Consider the following 15,339-nt stretch of genomic DNA (forward strand, 5'->3'; position numbering starts at 1 on the left):
AACAGATGAGATACACAAGATCCAAAAGCAAATGACCATGAACCCAAAGATCCCAATTACTGGTGTAAAGAATCACTATTTGACAAAAACTACTAGGAAAATTGGGATGAAGTCTGGCAGAAATAGGGTTTAGACCATAATATCACACCATATACCACCACAGGCCCCAAATAGATACATAACCCACACATAAAAGATCACAACCAAAATAAATTAGAGGAAGAAAGGAGACATCTTTCATGACTCTGGATAGAATAATTCTTGACCAAACAAGGAGCTAAAATGGAAAATTCTGACTACATAAAATTTCAAAAATTTTTCACAAACAAAATCAATATAGTTTGAATTATAGGATAAAGAGTCAAAAGTGAAATATTTGTTTCAGTAAGTTTCTCTGATAAATGTCTAATTTCCTAGATACACAGGGAATTGATCAAAAAATAAAAAACAAGATTCATTCCCTAAAAGATACAGGATCAAAGGACAGAAACAAGCAGTTCTCAAAAGAAGAAAGCTAATGAAAATCATATAAAAAACTGTCCCAGATCACTGATGATAATCACTCATCAGACTGGCGAAGTTGACAAAAAAGGAAAATGACATTTGTCAGAAAGGCTATGAGAGGACTCATAATGCACTGTTGGTAGAGCTCAGGCATTCTGGAAAGCAATTTGAAATATTCCCAAAAGTCACTAAACTATGCAATACAACCCTAAGCATAACCTCCCTCCCCCCAAAAAGAAATCAAAGAGAGAAAAGGTATAGAGAGAGACAGACCGACAGACAGACACACAGACAGAGATACACACAGAAAAATATTCATAGCAGCACTTTTTTAATAGCTACAAAATGGAAACTGAAGGGATATTCATCAATTGAAGAATGGTAAAATATCAACTATGGCATATGGCTACAATGGAATAGATTCTGAGAAACCTGAGAAACCTAAAAGGACATGCTGTAGCCTCACTCTCCCAACCTAAAATGGTAGCTGGGGTCCCCAGAAAAGCAAGCTCTTTTCTAGGGGTCCCCAAGGGTCTCAGGAGTGCTACAGGATACTGGTATGCCTTCCTCTCTTGATTATGAAATGAAATGCATCAGTCAGCTAGACTTAATTAGCTTTTACTAAAGAGTGTTTACTAAGGCAGCACAATATGAAAAGTTGTTAAGAAACCAAAGTCGCTGACACATTCTCCCACCAGTACATACCCAAATGTACTTATCCCTCATGAGCAAACGAATAAACTCACAGCTGATTATTAGAAGCTCTTTTCTTCTGTGAACTCCTCAATGAAGTTCCCCCAGGCTCTGCATACAGGCCCGAAGCAGGAGCTCACAAGGGGCAGGTCTAATTTGTCCTTGACTCCTGATGCAGACTCTGCTGCCACCAGTCACTGCTGTTCCTGAAATGCTGCTAGAACAATGGTGAGAGATCCAAATCCTATGACCTTCTAAAGTTCACAAGGTCATCATCTAGTCAAGAGGAAGGGGAGATAAAAGATCTATCCCATCCACTTCCCCAAGCAATTCCCACTCAGGGGCCAGTCTAGAGCTGTTCTCTTCTCTAGGTTTCTGGACACTTAGATCACAAGTCCACAAAACTAATGATAAAACATGCTTTCCACCTCTTGAGACAGGGGTGATTGAACAGAAGTACAGAATGAGATATCCATTTTCAGATATGGCCAAATTTGTTTTGCTTGTTTGTTATACAGGAAGGGAGCTATTGAGGGTGGAGAGGTCATAGTAACAATCCTGCCAAAATTAAGAAGAGAAACATCACTGAAATATCCTAATGCATAAAAGAGAAACGAGTGAAATTCAGTGAGTGAATGGATAAGAAGGACAGCTTGGAAACTGTGTTGAATTTATTACATATTTTTTTTAAACCCAAGCTGTATGGAAAAGAGATTAGTGGTTTCATACATAACCCTCCTTTTCTGTTGTTCTTCATATGTGGGAATGTATCTAGAAGTTTATTGATGACTATGAAGGTCAGAATAGCAAAAGAAATCAAAATTTAAAGTCTTGGGGGGGGAGGGGGAATAGGTAACATTTAAATGTTGCTTGCTTAAAAACTGATCAGAGAAATTAATAACAGGTTACATTTCTATTATACTTTACAGTTTGTAATATCATTATAGTTTTGGTTTCAGATTAAACCTTTCTTTAAAGAACTCAAAACATTCTCTAATGATAATAATATAATAACATGTTTGGTAGTGCTTTCCTCAGAACAACCTGATGATGCAGGGAAGAGAGTATTATTATGCCCATTCTACAGATAAGGGATCTGTGGTTCAGAAAAGTCACTTGAATTGTCCAAAGTCATAAAGCAAGAGCTCAGGCTCAAATCCAGGTCCTATGACTTCAAATCCAGTTCTCTCTGTTCTCAAGAAAAAAAGATCTCAAGTTTCCATTTTCTAATGCAGCAGCACAGGCTTTGGTCTCAACTCTCCCAGGTTTTCACTAGCACTGGAAGGTGGGATCCCCAAAGGGCAGCTGGCTCCTTCTCCTCTCAGGGTATCAGGGCATTACCCTGAAGGTTTGGGAAGGGGAGATTTCTATTGTACTAGAACTCGTGAGCCCCCACCAACACGCTTCCTACTGATTATCAATTTATATCAATTGGAATCAATTATATCAGCGAGACACAATTAGCTTTTCTAGAAACAGCTAATGGCTTAGGAATAATAAGAACAGCTGTTACAAAGCATCCCTCCAAACTGCAGGCACACTCTTTCCTAAGTACAAACAGAATTCAGGGGAAAGTGGATCCAAGCACGTGTGACAAAGCAGGTTGCTGGAAAGCCTTTCCAGACCGTCACGGGAGCCCAAAGAGGCTTTCTAGGCACCACATAGCTTTCTGCTAGACTCCTTGTAAGAGCCCTGACACTGCCTCTTCCAGGACATCCAGGATGACTCTGGTTCCTGGTATGGACACTGTCAGCAGCCACAACTGCTCCAGGGACATGCTGGGTGCTCAAGGGAAAGACAGAGTCTCCCAACCTTTTGAAGTTCACAAGATCTGCTCCTGGGGTCAAGAAAGAAAAGGAGGCAGATGTTCTTTGTCCCCACTCCTGACCATTACCAAAGCAGCACAATGGATAGAGCTTTGGCCCTGGAATCAAGACTCGAGCTCACTTTTGGCCTCAGACATTTATTAGCTGTGTGGCCCTGGAGGAGTCACTTTAAACCGTTGTCTGCCCCAGTTCCCTCAACAGTGAAGTGGGTATAGCATGACTGTTGTGAGGATCAATGGGATATGTGTTAAGTACTTACCACAGTGGTTGGCACACAGTAGGCACTTAATGCATGCTTGTTCCCTTCCCCTTCAGGGGCTTGGTTAGACTTCCTTCTGCCACAAGGCTGCCAGAATCTGAACTGGCTTGCTATTTTTTCCAAGCCCCAAAGGCATGATGGGAGTTGACTCAACCATTCCCAACATACTCCTGTGCAGCATCATTTTGTTTGACTCCTTCCAAACTGATCAGGCCTCTACATGTTAGGGCCTTCCACTCTGAAAGCCTCACCAGCACCTACTTCAGTACCTTTAACTAACTGATTCAGTAGAGTTGTTCTTATCTGATAATGACATTAGACTAGGCTATGCTGAGGTAAACGTGATTGCTTCAATAGACCTCCTAACCTTACAACGATATTTGACATGCATGGTATTAATAGAAAGAAGCCTGTATTTGTAGTCAGGAGAGCCTAGTTCTGAATCCCAGCTCTATTCATTATACTACCTATATGTCCTAGGACACTCTGGGTCTCAGTTCCCTCATCTGTAAAATAAGAGAGTTGAATGAGATGAAGTCTAAGGTCCTTTCCAGGTCCACACATTTTTTGGACAAATATACTTCTTCCATGAAGCTTTCCCTAATCCCTAGTCAGAAATGGCTCTATTCACAATGCCTCACTGATACCCCTCTCATTAATTTACCACAATCTATTTGCATTATGTTCATTTGTTTATACACCTTATTTCCCTTAACAGATTAAATGACTCAAACATTTATTAAACATCTACTACATATAAGGAGAAGGGAGAAAAGGAAAGGAAACTGCACTTTCATATAGCACCAGCACTGGGCTGAGTGCTTTACAAACACTATTTCACTTGATCTTCACAACCACCCTATAAGGTAGATGCTGTTACTACTCCCATTTTACAGTTTAGGAAACTGAGGTAAATGGCAGTCAAGTGACTTGCCCAGGGTCACAAAGCTAGTGTCTGAGGCTGAATTTGAACTCGGGTCTTCTTGACTCCAAGCCCAGTATTCTATCCACTGCAACACCTAGAGAGACAATATTCTAAGTACTGAGAATACAAAGGCAAAAACAAAATGGGTCCTGCCTTCCTACTGGAGGGATGACGACATGCACCCAGATATGTCAATACAAGGTTGTAGTTAGAAGACAGCACTAACACCTAAGGGAAGGGGGGAGGAGGCAGGAGGGGAAATAGAGCAAAGGAGCAGGCTTCACTTAGGAGGTGGCAGCTGAGCTCAAACCTGAGTGAAGAAAAGGATTCTGAGAACCAAAGAGGAAAGATTACACGAGGCACAGCCGACCTGCAGAGGTGCAGAGAAAGGAGATGGACACTGAGCACTGCGAATGGCTAAGGACTCCGTGTGACTGCAAGGCAGAGTACAGAAAAGGGAGTGCTATGGACAGAAGTCTGGAAAGAAGATGGGAGACAGCCTGCAAAGGCCTGGAAATGCCAAGGAGCAGAGTTTCTGTTTCTTCCCAGAAGTAATTGGTAGTCAGCGAAGATTTCTGAGAAGGGGAATAAAATCAAACATGGGAGCTTATATTAACTTGTTAATTGTGTGAAGGATGAATCAGATGGAAAAGACACTGGAGGCAGAAAGACCAAGCAGGCAAAGTCTAAAGTAGGCCAGATGAGAGGTGACAGGAGGGGACAGAGCTGAGAGACGTAGTTGGGTGGAACCGACAACAGCTTGAACACGGGGGAAGAGTTGAGAATGGTTCTGAGTCTCCTACCTGTGAACCCAGAAGGGCAGCCCTACTCCCAACACAAGTTTAAAGGACAGCAGTTGGGGTGAGGGGTGGGGGAAATGATGAGAGGAGGGGAAGCAAAGCAGCATGGTGTAAGAGGAAGAACTTGGAGACGAAAGACCCGAGTTCAAATCCTGCTCTGCCAATTTGTTACCTGTGTAACTTTAGGCAAGCTACTTTAAGAACTTAGTTCTCCGGGCCAGCCCCCACTTTTATAAAATAAGGAAGGAACTATATGACCTCTAGGGTTCCTTACTGCTTGAAACTGATGATGCTACTATTCAAATGTGAACTCCTTGAGGGCAGGCAAAATATATTATTTACCTTTCTATTTCCTCTGTCACCTGACCCAGTTATCTCTTCCCATCTGCAATCCATCATACTCCCATCCCTGGGCTCTAATGCGTGAGCATTCACTCACCAGGACCAGGCCGCCCACTACTTCCTAGCTATTTCCAAACCACAAGACAGCCCCTCCACCCTACCCCTTTCCAACTGTAACTCTTTGAGTCCTTTAGAAGATAAGCCCCTTTAGGGCAGGAACTCTCTTGCGTTTCTATTTGTATCCCCAGCATTTAGCAAAGTATCTGGCACATTTTAAGAACTTAAATGCTTTTTCCTTCATAGTACATTGCCTAGTTCACTGCTATGCACTAGGCCTGTTTGCTGAATAAATAAATAGGAAAAGGATATTCAATTATCTATCCTACAAGACAAATCACCGATGTGTCCTTAAAAAAAATCCCTTGTGCTTTAATAACCACCATGGCTGATATAAATGGAAACTGGCTTCTTATCATTAAACTGGGATCTGTGCTCGGAATAAATGAATAAGAAGCCCATGATTTCATGGAATTTCTCCTCAGATCAAAAGGTATGATGATGTTATAAAACTTGAAATAATTGTTATTTATAATAAAGAAAAACTCTTTGGAGAACCAGGGTTTTTTATCAGTTATATACTAAGAAAGACATTGAACAGTAATAACATTTTCCATTCTTTTTCCAAAGAATAATTATAACAATTACTGATATGTGTAACATTTTAAAATATACAAAGTATTCTATATATTACTGGCTCCCAAGCAAAAAAAGGAAATACTATTAAAAACCTGATCCAAGGAATTAGCTTAAGTGCCATAACTAGAAATTAAATGAAAAGACAACATAAGAACCATTGGAATAATAGGCATTTTTTTTTGTTCATTCAGACATTTAAGTTTCCACTATATATAAGAAATCATCTGATGGAAGAAATTTAAAAAATAAAGATATAAGAAATTTAAAAAATAAATAAGATACCGTATCTGTCCTCCATAAGCTCATTTTATAATAGGGGAGAAAAGAAATATATACAAACAACTAGAATATAAATAAGAATACAATTTCATTAATATTCAGGGCAAGAAAGACCATTGGGGTGGGGGGGCATGGGGGATATATGAATAGGATTCAAATGAGTGTTATCTGGATATAAGACTTGAAGGAGAGGCAAGATTTTACTGGGCAAACCTATTCTGGAGATTGGCCTAGTTATACTATTAGATGTACCTCAGTTACTTATAATTTATATATAACTTGGCTTAGTAAAAATGTTAACATGACTGGTACAACAATACCCTTCTTTCGATGATGATCAACCATAATTGTGAATGGCACTTTTTCTTTGAGAAATCGGATATTAACAAACTGGGGGTACGGTTTGTTTTCAAAATGATGTGGCCTGTTTCTTTGTTCATAAGCCAGCACCATCAATGATGTCAGCACAGCTCTCAGAATAAGTGTGGCTAATATGTGCTCCCTCTACTGAATCAGTTGGCTCTAAAGAAGCAAAAGATAACACTGCTTCCTACATAAACATTTCTGTGGATTTCTCTCACCAGGCAGAAAGGAGTGGTTGCAAATTAAAAATAAAAGGAAAAAGAAATTTAGGCTCCAAGGACATGTGAAAATAGCTTTTAATAGACTGAGTAGAAAATTCTACACATCCCAAAGTCAATTGCTATACTAACAGGGCTAGACAAAATTTTGTGGGCTCTCACATAAGAAAATCCATTCTACGTAGGACTTTTCATGAACTTAAGAAATGAGATTAAGTACTTCTGACCCTGAAATTTAGTATCTGAAGATCCTATTTTAACTCCAAGTCATAATTTCCTTTCCATAAATAAAGTACCATCTGCAACCTGAGTATAATCCAATTTACCGCAAGATAAATGAGATTTCTGTTGTCAAGGCGATTTTATCCTAGTTTGTTCAAAGAAAGAGAAAAATGAAAAAAAAAAACCCACAAGGAATCCTTTTTAAAAGAAGTAAAACACAAAAATTACAGTTATAAACCCACCAAAAAAATTTAGAGTTTTATAAATTAACATCAGTATAACCTCATAATATTGTTGGTCTTAGGTAATAAATTTACTTGGCAATGAAAATGCCTTAAGCAGTAAAGCACAGTAAGTAAAAATGCTTAAACACTAAAAAAAAGAGAGTCTTTTGTTTTGTTGGCTAACCTAACTAGTATTACAGAAATCATTTTAAACTCCCCAAAATTACTATACAGAATAAAAATCCAGTTGATTTTTTTTTTACTCAGATATGGTGTGTCCTAGAGACATCAAACAATTTAATAATACTTTTATGCTGGAATTTAACAAATGTTACCACCTTCAAAAGCTTTTTCGCCTATTGTAATTCACCAAACAGATATAATTATAAGATCATATTCAGTTTTAAAGGAGTGAAATGGTGATGATTTCATTTATTTGGTCTGTACTCATCTGATTAATAGCATTAACTTCAAAAATGTTACCAACAGAACTCTATTGTTACATACAGATTAGAAATGTAAACATAGTTTTCCCACAACTTCACAACTGATTGTGCATCTCATTTCAAAGAACATTTTGCAAGGCTGAGGTTAAGACAACTAAAGAACTCTACTGCCCCCTGGTGAGTCAAAAGGCAAATGACCCCCAATTCAGTAACGACGTTTATTTTGAGAAGCATCGACAGACAGAAACCCAAGCAATTCAACTCAAACAACTGGGGTACATGCACCGAGGCACTGCCAGGCGAGTGACAGTCTCCTCCATGAGTGAATTTAGTGCCAAAACAGGAAAGCCAAGAAAGACAATGCTACTTGTGTGACAGCGGCTAAGGCCACACGATGCTACGTTATGTGAGTGTGAGAAGGGGAAAGCCAGTTCATCACCAAGCACTCATGCTCAGGGCTGGGGCCAGCCTCTGCATAGTGTTTTAAGGTTGGTAAAACCTTATTATATTTCATTCGATCCTCACGGTACCCCTGGGAAGTGGCCACTATCACTATCTGCGCTTTACAAATGGGAAAACTGAGGCGGATGGCAATCAAGTGATTTGCCCAGGGTCACACAACTAGTAAATATCTGGGTCAGAATCTGAACTCAGGACTTCCTGACTCCAGGTCCAGGATCTAGCCATTATGTTACCCAATGGAACGACTCTGCCTTTGAAGGAGCTTACAGTCTAATGAGGATGACCCAAAAGTACAGATAAGAACATGTACAGGGGGCAGAGCCAAGCTGGTGCAGTGGAAGCACAAACTTGGCATGAGCTCCTGCTCCAATCACTTCCAATACATGCAAAAAAAAATGACTCTGTAAACTTTAGAGCCACAGAACCCACAAGGTGACAGAGAGAACACACCTCCTGCTGAAGGCAGCCTGGCAGGCAGACAGGAAGGGTCTACTGCACTGAGCTGGGAGCTGAGCCCAGCCCGCAGGAGCCTCAGTTCCAGCCCCAGGGCCCCCGACCAGCCGTGGCCAGAGCAGACTTCAGGAGAGTGAGTCACCAGCAGGTGAGGCACTTTACACACTTCTCAACCCATAAACGCCAAAGACAAAGGAAAAGCTCAGCAGGGAACTCTGCTGGAACAGGGGTGAATGGAAGAGCGCAGTCTAGACCCTGACCCCGGGGCGAGAAGCAGCAGAGGCACGGCTGCTGTGCCTCAGCGTGGCTGCCTCAGGAGCTCCTGGCCTACAGATCACAGGGGGACCAAGCAACCATTCAGAGGGTGATCACTGTTGCTTTAACCTGCTTGGATCTGGAGCACAGTCTTGGGTGGTGGTTCTGGGGTGTGGCCAGTGAGCCAGAACTTGTGGGAGCTGTACAGAGGGCACCCTCCTAATAGCTCCAGCAGCTGCAAAAACCCCAGAGATTTGGGACACAGCTCTCTCCCCTCTGGAAGCAGAGTTCTACCCTGGCAAAGAGCTCAAAAGTCAAGTGACTGGCTGGCAACATGAGCAAGCAATGGAAACACAAAATGGAAAAAAAAAAAAAAAAGACCTTGGGGGAAGACGTCCAGTATGTTGGGTAAGCCCTTTGCATAGCTCTAAGGAAGAATATGTTCCAAAATCACACAAAATAAGAAGGCATGGATCAGCTGCCATCTTCACTGATCGAAAGAATGCCCATACTGATGAGATTGCAGAGCCACTGAAGTATTGAAGTATAAGCCAGTGGTCTAGGACATCAAAAGCTGTAGAAAGGTTATCTTTGCGATGCCAAGTGAACCAAAACTAAAGAAAACAGAATTCCACAATAGTCACAGGTCGAGTGAGCACAATGCAGAAAAGCATGGATTCTGTAAAGTGTCCACTGAGCAGCAGTAAAATTATTCTGTGTTTTTTTTTTCTTTTCTTATGGACTCTCTGCCTTGGTAGTAGGTGACTGCTGTGATGAGAGAATAAAAGCAACAAGGGACTGATCCAGAAACTGCTTACAGAGATGAAATGGCAAGCTTTGGGGCAGCATTTTGCTGCAACCAAAAAAGAAATGTGCAAGAAAAAATGGACTTTTCAGATTGAGGCTCCATGGAAGATGAAAAGTAGGTACCTTTAACATTTCCCTGCTGCCAACTTTCCTTCTGAGCACTGGTCTGATTAACTGCATATTAATGCAGCTCTGCTCCAGCTCTGAAAACTACAAACTTCACCAAAATCTTTGAAATCAACTCAAAATTTAAAAAAACAGCAAGTCCTGCATTCATATGCATTTACTCATGTCGTGATGTTTTTTAATTTTTTCATCTTTATTGATAGTTTTTGTTTACCTCTTCTTTGCGACAAGGTTGGTCGTTATAATTACACAATGTTCAGTCTCCATTGTTCTTTCCATCTATGTTGTTATAGTCCTTACATAAGAGGTTTTCCTGGCTCTGTTTACTTCACTCTTCAATTGTTTGTATAAATCTTTCATGTATTTCTGAAATCTCCTTATTCGTCACTTGTCACGATGCAATAACATTCATGTGCTACAATTTGCTACACTGTTCCCTAAATGATGGCCATCTACTTTGTTTCCAACGTTCTGCCTCAACAAAGAGTTACCACAAGTACTTTGGTGCATATGAGACCTTTTCTTCTTTGACCTCTTTGTGGCTTATGTCCAGCATAGGGTTCTCTGAATTAAAGAGCATGAACATTTCAGTCACTTTCATAGAATGATTCCAAATCACTTTCTAGAATCTAGACTGGGCTGATCCACAACTTCTCTAACAATGCATTGGTGTGACCGTCTTTCAACAACCTCTCCAACACTATAGACTATTCCCAAATTGGGTCATCTTTGCTGGGAGAAACTGAAAATAATTTTGACTTGAATTTTTCTTACTATTGATAAGAGAATTATTATTATTAATTTCCATTAATAATAATAAAGGAGCATTAGTCTTTAATATTTGCAATTCTGTGGGGAATCATTTGTTTATATCCTTGTACTATTTGCCCAATGGAAAACGGTTCTTGGTCATACATAACTGTTTGTTCCATATGCATCTGGATTATCAGACCTCTATGAGAGAGGCTTTCTACAGAGATCCCTCCTCCCCTCATCAATAATTTCCCTTCTCATTCCAGCTACATTGAGTCTTTGTGCAAAAGCTTTTGCTATTTCATACAACTGAAATTAGCTATTTTGTCTTTTGTGATTGCCTATTTCTTGTGTAGTTAAGAATTGCCGTGTCTCGCTACAGTTGTGAAAGGCATCTGCTCTGATTCTTTTCTAAATTTTTTGTGTGAACTTGAATATTCAGATCACACAACCTCTTTGAGCTTATAATGGCATATGGTTTAAGATGTTGCTCTAAACCTAACTTCTGCCAAACTGCATTCCAGTTTTCCTAGCAGTTTTTATCAAAGGAAATTATTCCCCAAATAATGTATGTTCTCAGGTTTATTGAAAACTGAACAATTAAGAAAAACCATTTCTGACTTTTCCTTCAGTGATCTCTTCTACTGATCTACTTTTATCTATTTTATAATCAGTAATGAAGAGTTTTAGTGATTACTGCTTTATAGTATAATCTAAGGTCTGGAACTAATTTTCTCCCATTTTCTTCTCTTTTTTCCCATTATTTCTCTTAAGATTCTAGACCTTGTGTTCCTCCAAATGAGTTTTTTAATTATTTTTTTCTAGCTCTATACAGAAACAGCATGGCATAGTGGATAGAGAGCTAGACTCAAAGACCTAGGTTCAAGTCTATTCTCTGACAGTCTAGATGTGTGACTTTGGGAATGTCACTTAATCTCTTATGCTTTGGGGTTTTCTCTAAGACTGCAAGTTACAGTGAAGTTACCAACTATATCACATGAAAGATTTTCCTGATTCCAAAGTTCCCTATACCAATGAAGTCACAGGTCCAGTCCCTATCCCTATTTATAAAGTATCTCCTTGATAGGTTGACTTGTATATGACATTAACTTGGGCATTATAGCCATTTTTATTTTATTGGTATGATCCAACCATGAACAAATGAATAACCTTTCAATTATTTAAGTTATTTTTATTTCTTAAAATGTGTTTTGTTATTGTATTTCTATGTTCTGATTCTCAAAACAACTGAGAGTTCTGAATGCATCAAATAAAAAAAATTGTGTACATTAAACCAGTAGTCTCCCAACTTTGTTGATTACACTCCCCGATGTTTTGAGCATAAAATCCTAATATCTATACATTTGTTTTTTAATTATATTTGCATGAGTGAGGGGAGATTTTCTTTCCCCCATACAAGCAAGGTTAATTGATGTAATCACAGAAAAAGGAAGATAAGCAAGGAAAGGGGGTATTAATATGCTAACAGCTCAAATAGCTGTCTATGCCCTGCCACATCCTTATGAAGTATGGGGAAAGTTATCTGATTGAATTGGAAAGGAGTTTGGGTTTGGCTAAGTAAAGACTGAACACACCCCAGGTCCCTTAAAGGACAAGTCTGCCAGCCTGAGGTATTTCAAGCATCTGGGACAGAGAGCAACATCATGGAGTGTGAGCCCTGGGCCTCTACTGGAGGGCATCTGCGTAAAAGAGAACTTTTCTCTCCTCCCTGTGCCATTGGTAGAAAAGTGGAACTTCAGTAGGAAACCATGACCAGCAGAACAGAGTTCAACAGCATTCAAGGAACAGCTGAGATAGAGCAAACAGGAGACACAGAGAGGATCTGCATTCCTGATAGGAAGTAGCTTGAGGCAGCGGATAAGAGAGCTGACCAGGAGTTAAGGAAAGAAACAGCCCCTACAATGGAGAACGGAGAACGGAACTGTGGGGAGACACTCACCCCAGGTGAGTAACACACCTAGCTCGGGCTCCAGCAGGGGAAGGAGCACGTGGGCTCCACCAGAAGAAAAAGAACACAAAAGCCTTGTAACACGTGACACGGTTCTCTAGCCATGTATGCATCCTACACGTATGCCTCACTAGCCATATCCTCTAAGCATGTACCCACTGGAAGGTCTGACCTTCTTCCCACTGGTGCTGGGTACGTTTGTGGGACAGAAAGCCTTCTAACTGTATGGAGGCGAATATTTCATAAATACTCTTCTCACTATGCCATCTAACTAAATGGCTTTGTTTTAAGCTAATTGTGTCTACGGGTTATTGAAAATAAGCTCCCTGCAGACAGACTTCAGAAAAACCTGGAAAGCCTCATGAACTGATGCTGAGTGAAGTGAGCAGAACCAGAACACAGCACATAGCAACAGCCACATTTTGTGACGACTACACTGAGAGGCATATGTCTTCTTAGCAATGAAAGGACTTAACTCCAGAAGACTCCTGATGGAAAAATGCTGCATATCCAGAAAAAGAACTATGGAGTCCGAATGCAGGCTGAAGTATATTAATTTGCTCTCTCTTTTTTTCTTTTTTTTGTTTCTTTCTTCTTTCTCATGGTTTCTCCCATTGGTTGTAATTCTTCTTTACAACATGACTAATGTGAAAATAGGCTTAATATGAATGTTTATGTAGAGCCTATATCATATTATATGCAATCTTGGGGTGGGGGAGGGAAGAGATGGGGAGAAAATTTGGAACTTGCCATCTTATGAAAGTGAATGTTGCAAACTAAAAATTAATTAATTTTTTTTTTTAAAAGAAGCTCACTGGTTAGAGCTTGTGAGCTATCCTTTTAGGAATATAAACCCACAAGGTACCCTTCTACACAAGGTAAGAGATGCCATTTAGGGGACCCAATTTTCAAGTAAAAATTTGCACTGAGGAGAAGGGAAGAGGGTAGACGGGGGATACTAAATATACATGTACTATTGTACTAATACTTACATAAAACAAACAAAAAGTAGAAATTTTAAATGAAAGTGAATAATACTTGATTCTTAAACCAGTAAGAAGCCACTGGAGTTTAATGAGTAGGAAAGTGACATGGTTAGACCTGCACTTTAGGAAAATTACTTTGGCAACAGTGCAGAAAATAACTTAAAGAGGGGAGAGTTTTGAAGCAAGGCAACTAATTAGGAGACTTATTGCAAGAGTCCAAATGAAAGCTAGTGATGGCCTGAATTAGAATAGTAGCAGCTACATGAGGAATGAGAAGAGGTGAGATGGGAGACATTTCATGGAGAGAAAAAAGACAAAATTTTACAACTGATTAGATTGTAGGATGAAGGAGAGTGAGGAGTCAAGAATGACACTAAGACTGCAAAGCTGAGTAACTGGAAGAATTGTGGTGATTTTGACAGAAATGACAAAGTTCAAAAAAAGGGGGTAGGTTCACAGAGAACAATAATGTCATGACATCTGCAATGAAGATCATAACACATCCATGCCTTCTTACCCTAAGCAATTCACTCCTTCCTGCCAAAAATGAAAAGGTTGGAGAGGACGGGTCTTATTCACTGACCACTGCCCTGGAGCACAGAGTCCCTCTGCCAAAGGGCACCTGCCACGGCCAGGTCTGATCTGCGGGGCAGGGAATTTTGCCGGCATAACTGCTAATGAACCTAAGTGTCAGTTAGATAATGACCATCATGAAGAATACCAAAGCCTGGTGTAGCTAGAGGAGCCAGCACTGGGAGAGGGCAGAGAGGACAAGTATTGAACAATAAAGGATGAAGGGGGCAGTGTACTTGGTCATGTTGGAGAGAAGCCCTAGAAAGGATGGGATCTGACCTATTTTCCCACCCTCTCCCTTTGAGTTCATTCAATGCCCCTACTTTGGAGACAATTTAGACAAAAACATAACCATTTCACTTAAAGCAAAACCTATGTCTTACTGATGCCTAAAAGCACAATAAGGAAAAAGACCTTTTTTTTGGAACAAGTGAGGCTAAGTATGGCTAGTCCTACGAGATGAACCCTCTGAAATTCAGCTTCTGATTTCATCATTTGCCTAAAACTGCTCTCTCCAAAGTCAGTCTAAAGGCCTTTTATCAATCCTCATCCTAGTTGAGCCCTCTGCAGAATCTGACACTGCTCATCACCATCTGCTCCTGCATACTCTGTCCTCTCCAGGTTCTCATGATACTGTCGGTTCTCTCTTCCCACCTTCCTTCTTTCCTGTCTAACCGTCCTTTCTCAGTCTCCTTCACTGGTTCTTCATCCAGGGCACACATACCAACCACGGATGTCCCTCAAATGTCTATCCTGGGACCTCTTCTCTTTTTCTTATATCTTCTAATCATCTCCCATTGGGTGCAGATGCAATTTTCATCTCTATATAAAGATTCCCAGATATGTATCTCCAGCCCTAAATCCCTCCCCTCTTCTGTGACTTCCTTCAAATCTCAGCTCAAATCCCGCCTTCTGGAAGTCTTTCCTGCCATCCCTTCCCCTCTTCCCCCCCCCCAGCCCCCCACTGCCTGTTCCTTCCCTCTAAGACTATCTGCCATCTCCTCTGTATTTCCTTGTACCTACACACTATTCTGAACGTTCTCTCCCTCCTCCCACGAGAATTTGGTGACTTCTTTGAGACCAGGAATCCTATTTTTTGCCTTTCTTGATATTCCTAGCAATCAGCATAATGCCTAACTCGTAGTGTGGACTTGATAA

The 15,339-nt window shown here is 40.4% G+C and overlaps 1 protein-coding gene across 2 annotated transcripts in view; it reads right to left on the bottom strand.

The window, feature by feature from the left end:
- The window catches only part of COMMD10 (COMM domain containing 10), a 225,924-nt gene that overhangs the window by 168,252 nt on the left and 42,333 nt on the right, over positions 1-15,339 (bottom strand). The window lies entirely within an intron of this gene.

This window comes from Petaurus breviceps, unplaced genomic scaffold, assembly GCF_028583685.1.
Source record: "Petaurus breviceps papuanus isolate PSGF00001 unplaced genomic scaffold, PetGlider_PUasm1.0 183, whole genome shotgun sequence".
In the NCBI taxonomy this organism is placed as follows: domain Eukaryota; kingdom Metazoa; phylum Chordata; class Mammalia; order Diprotodontia; family Petauridae; genus Petaurus; species Petaurus breviceps.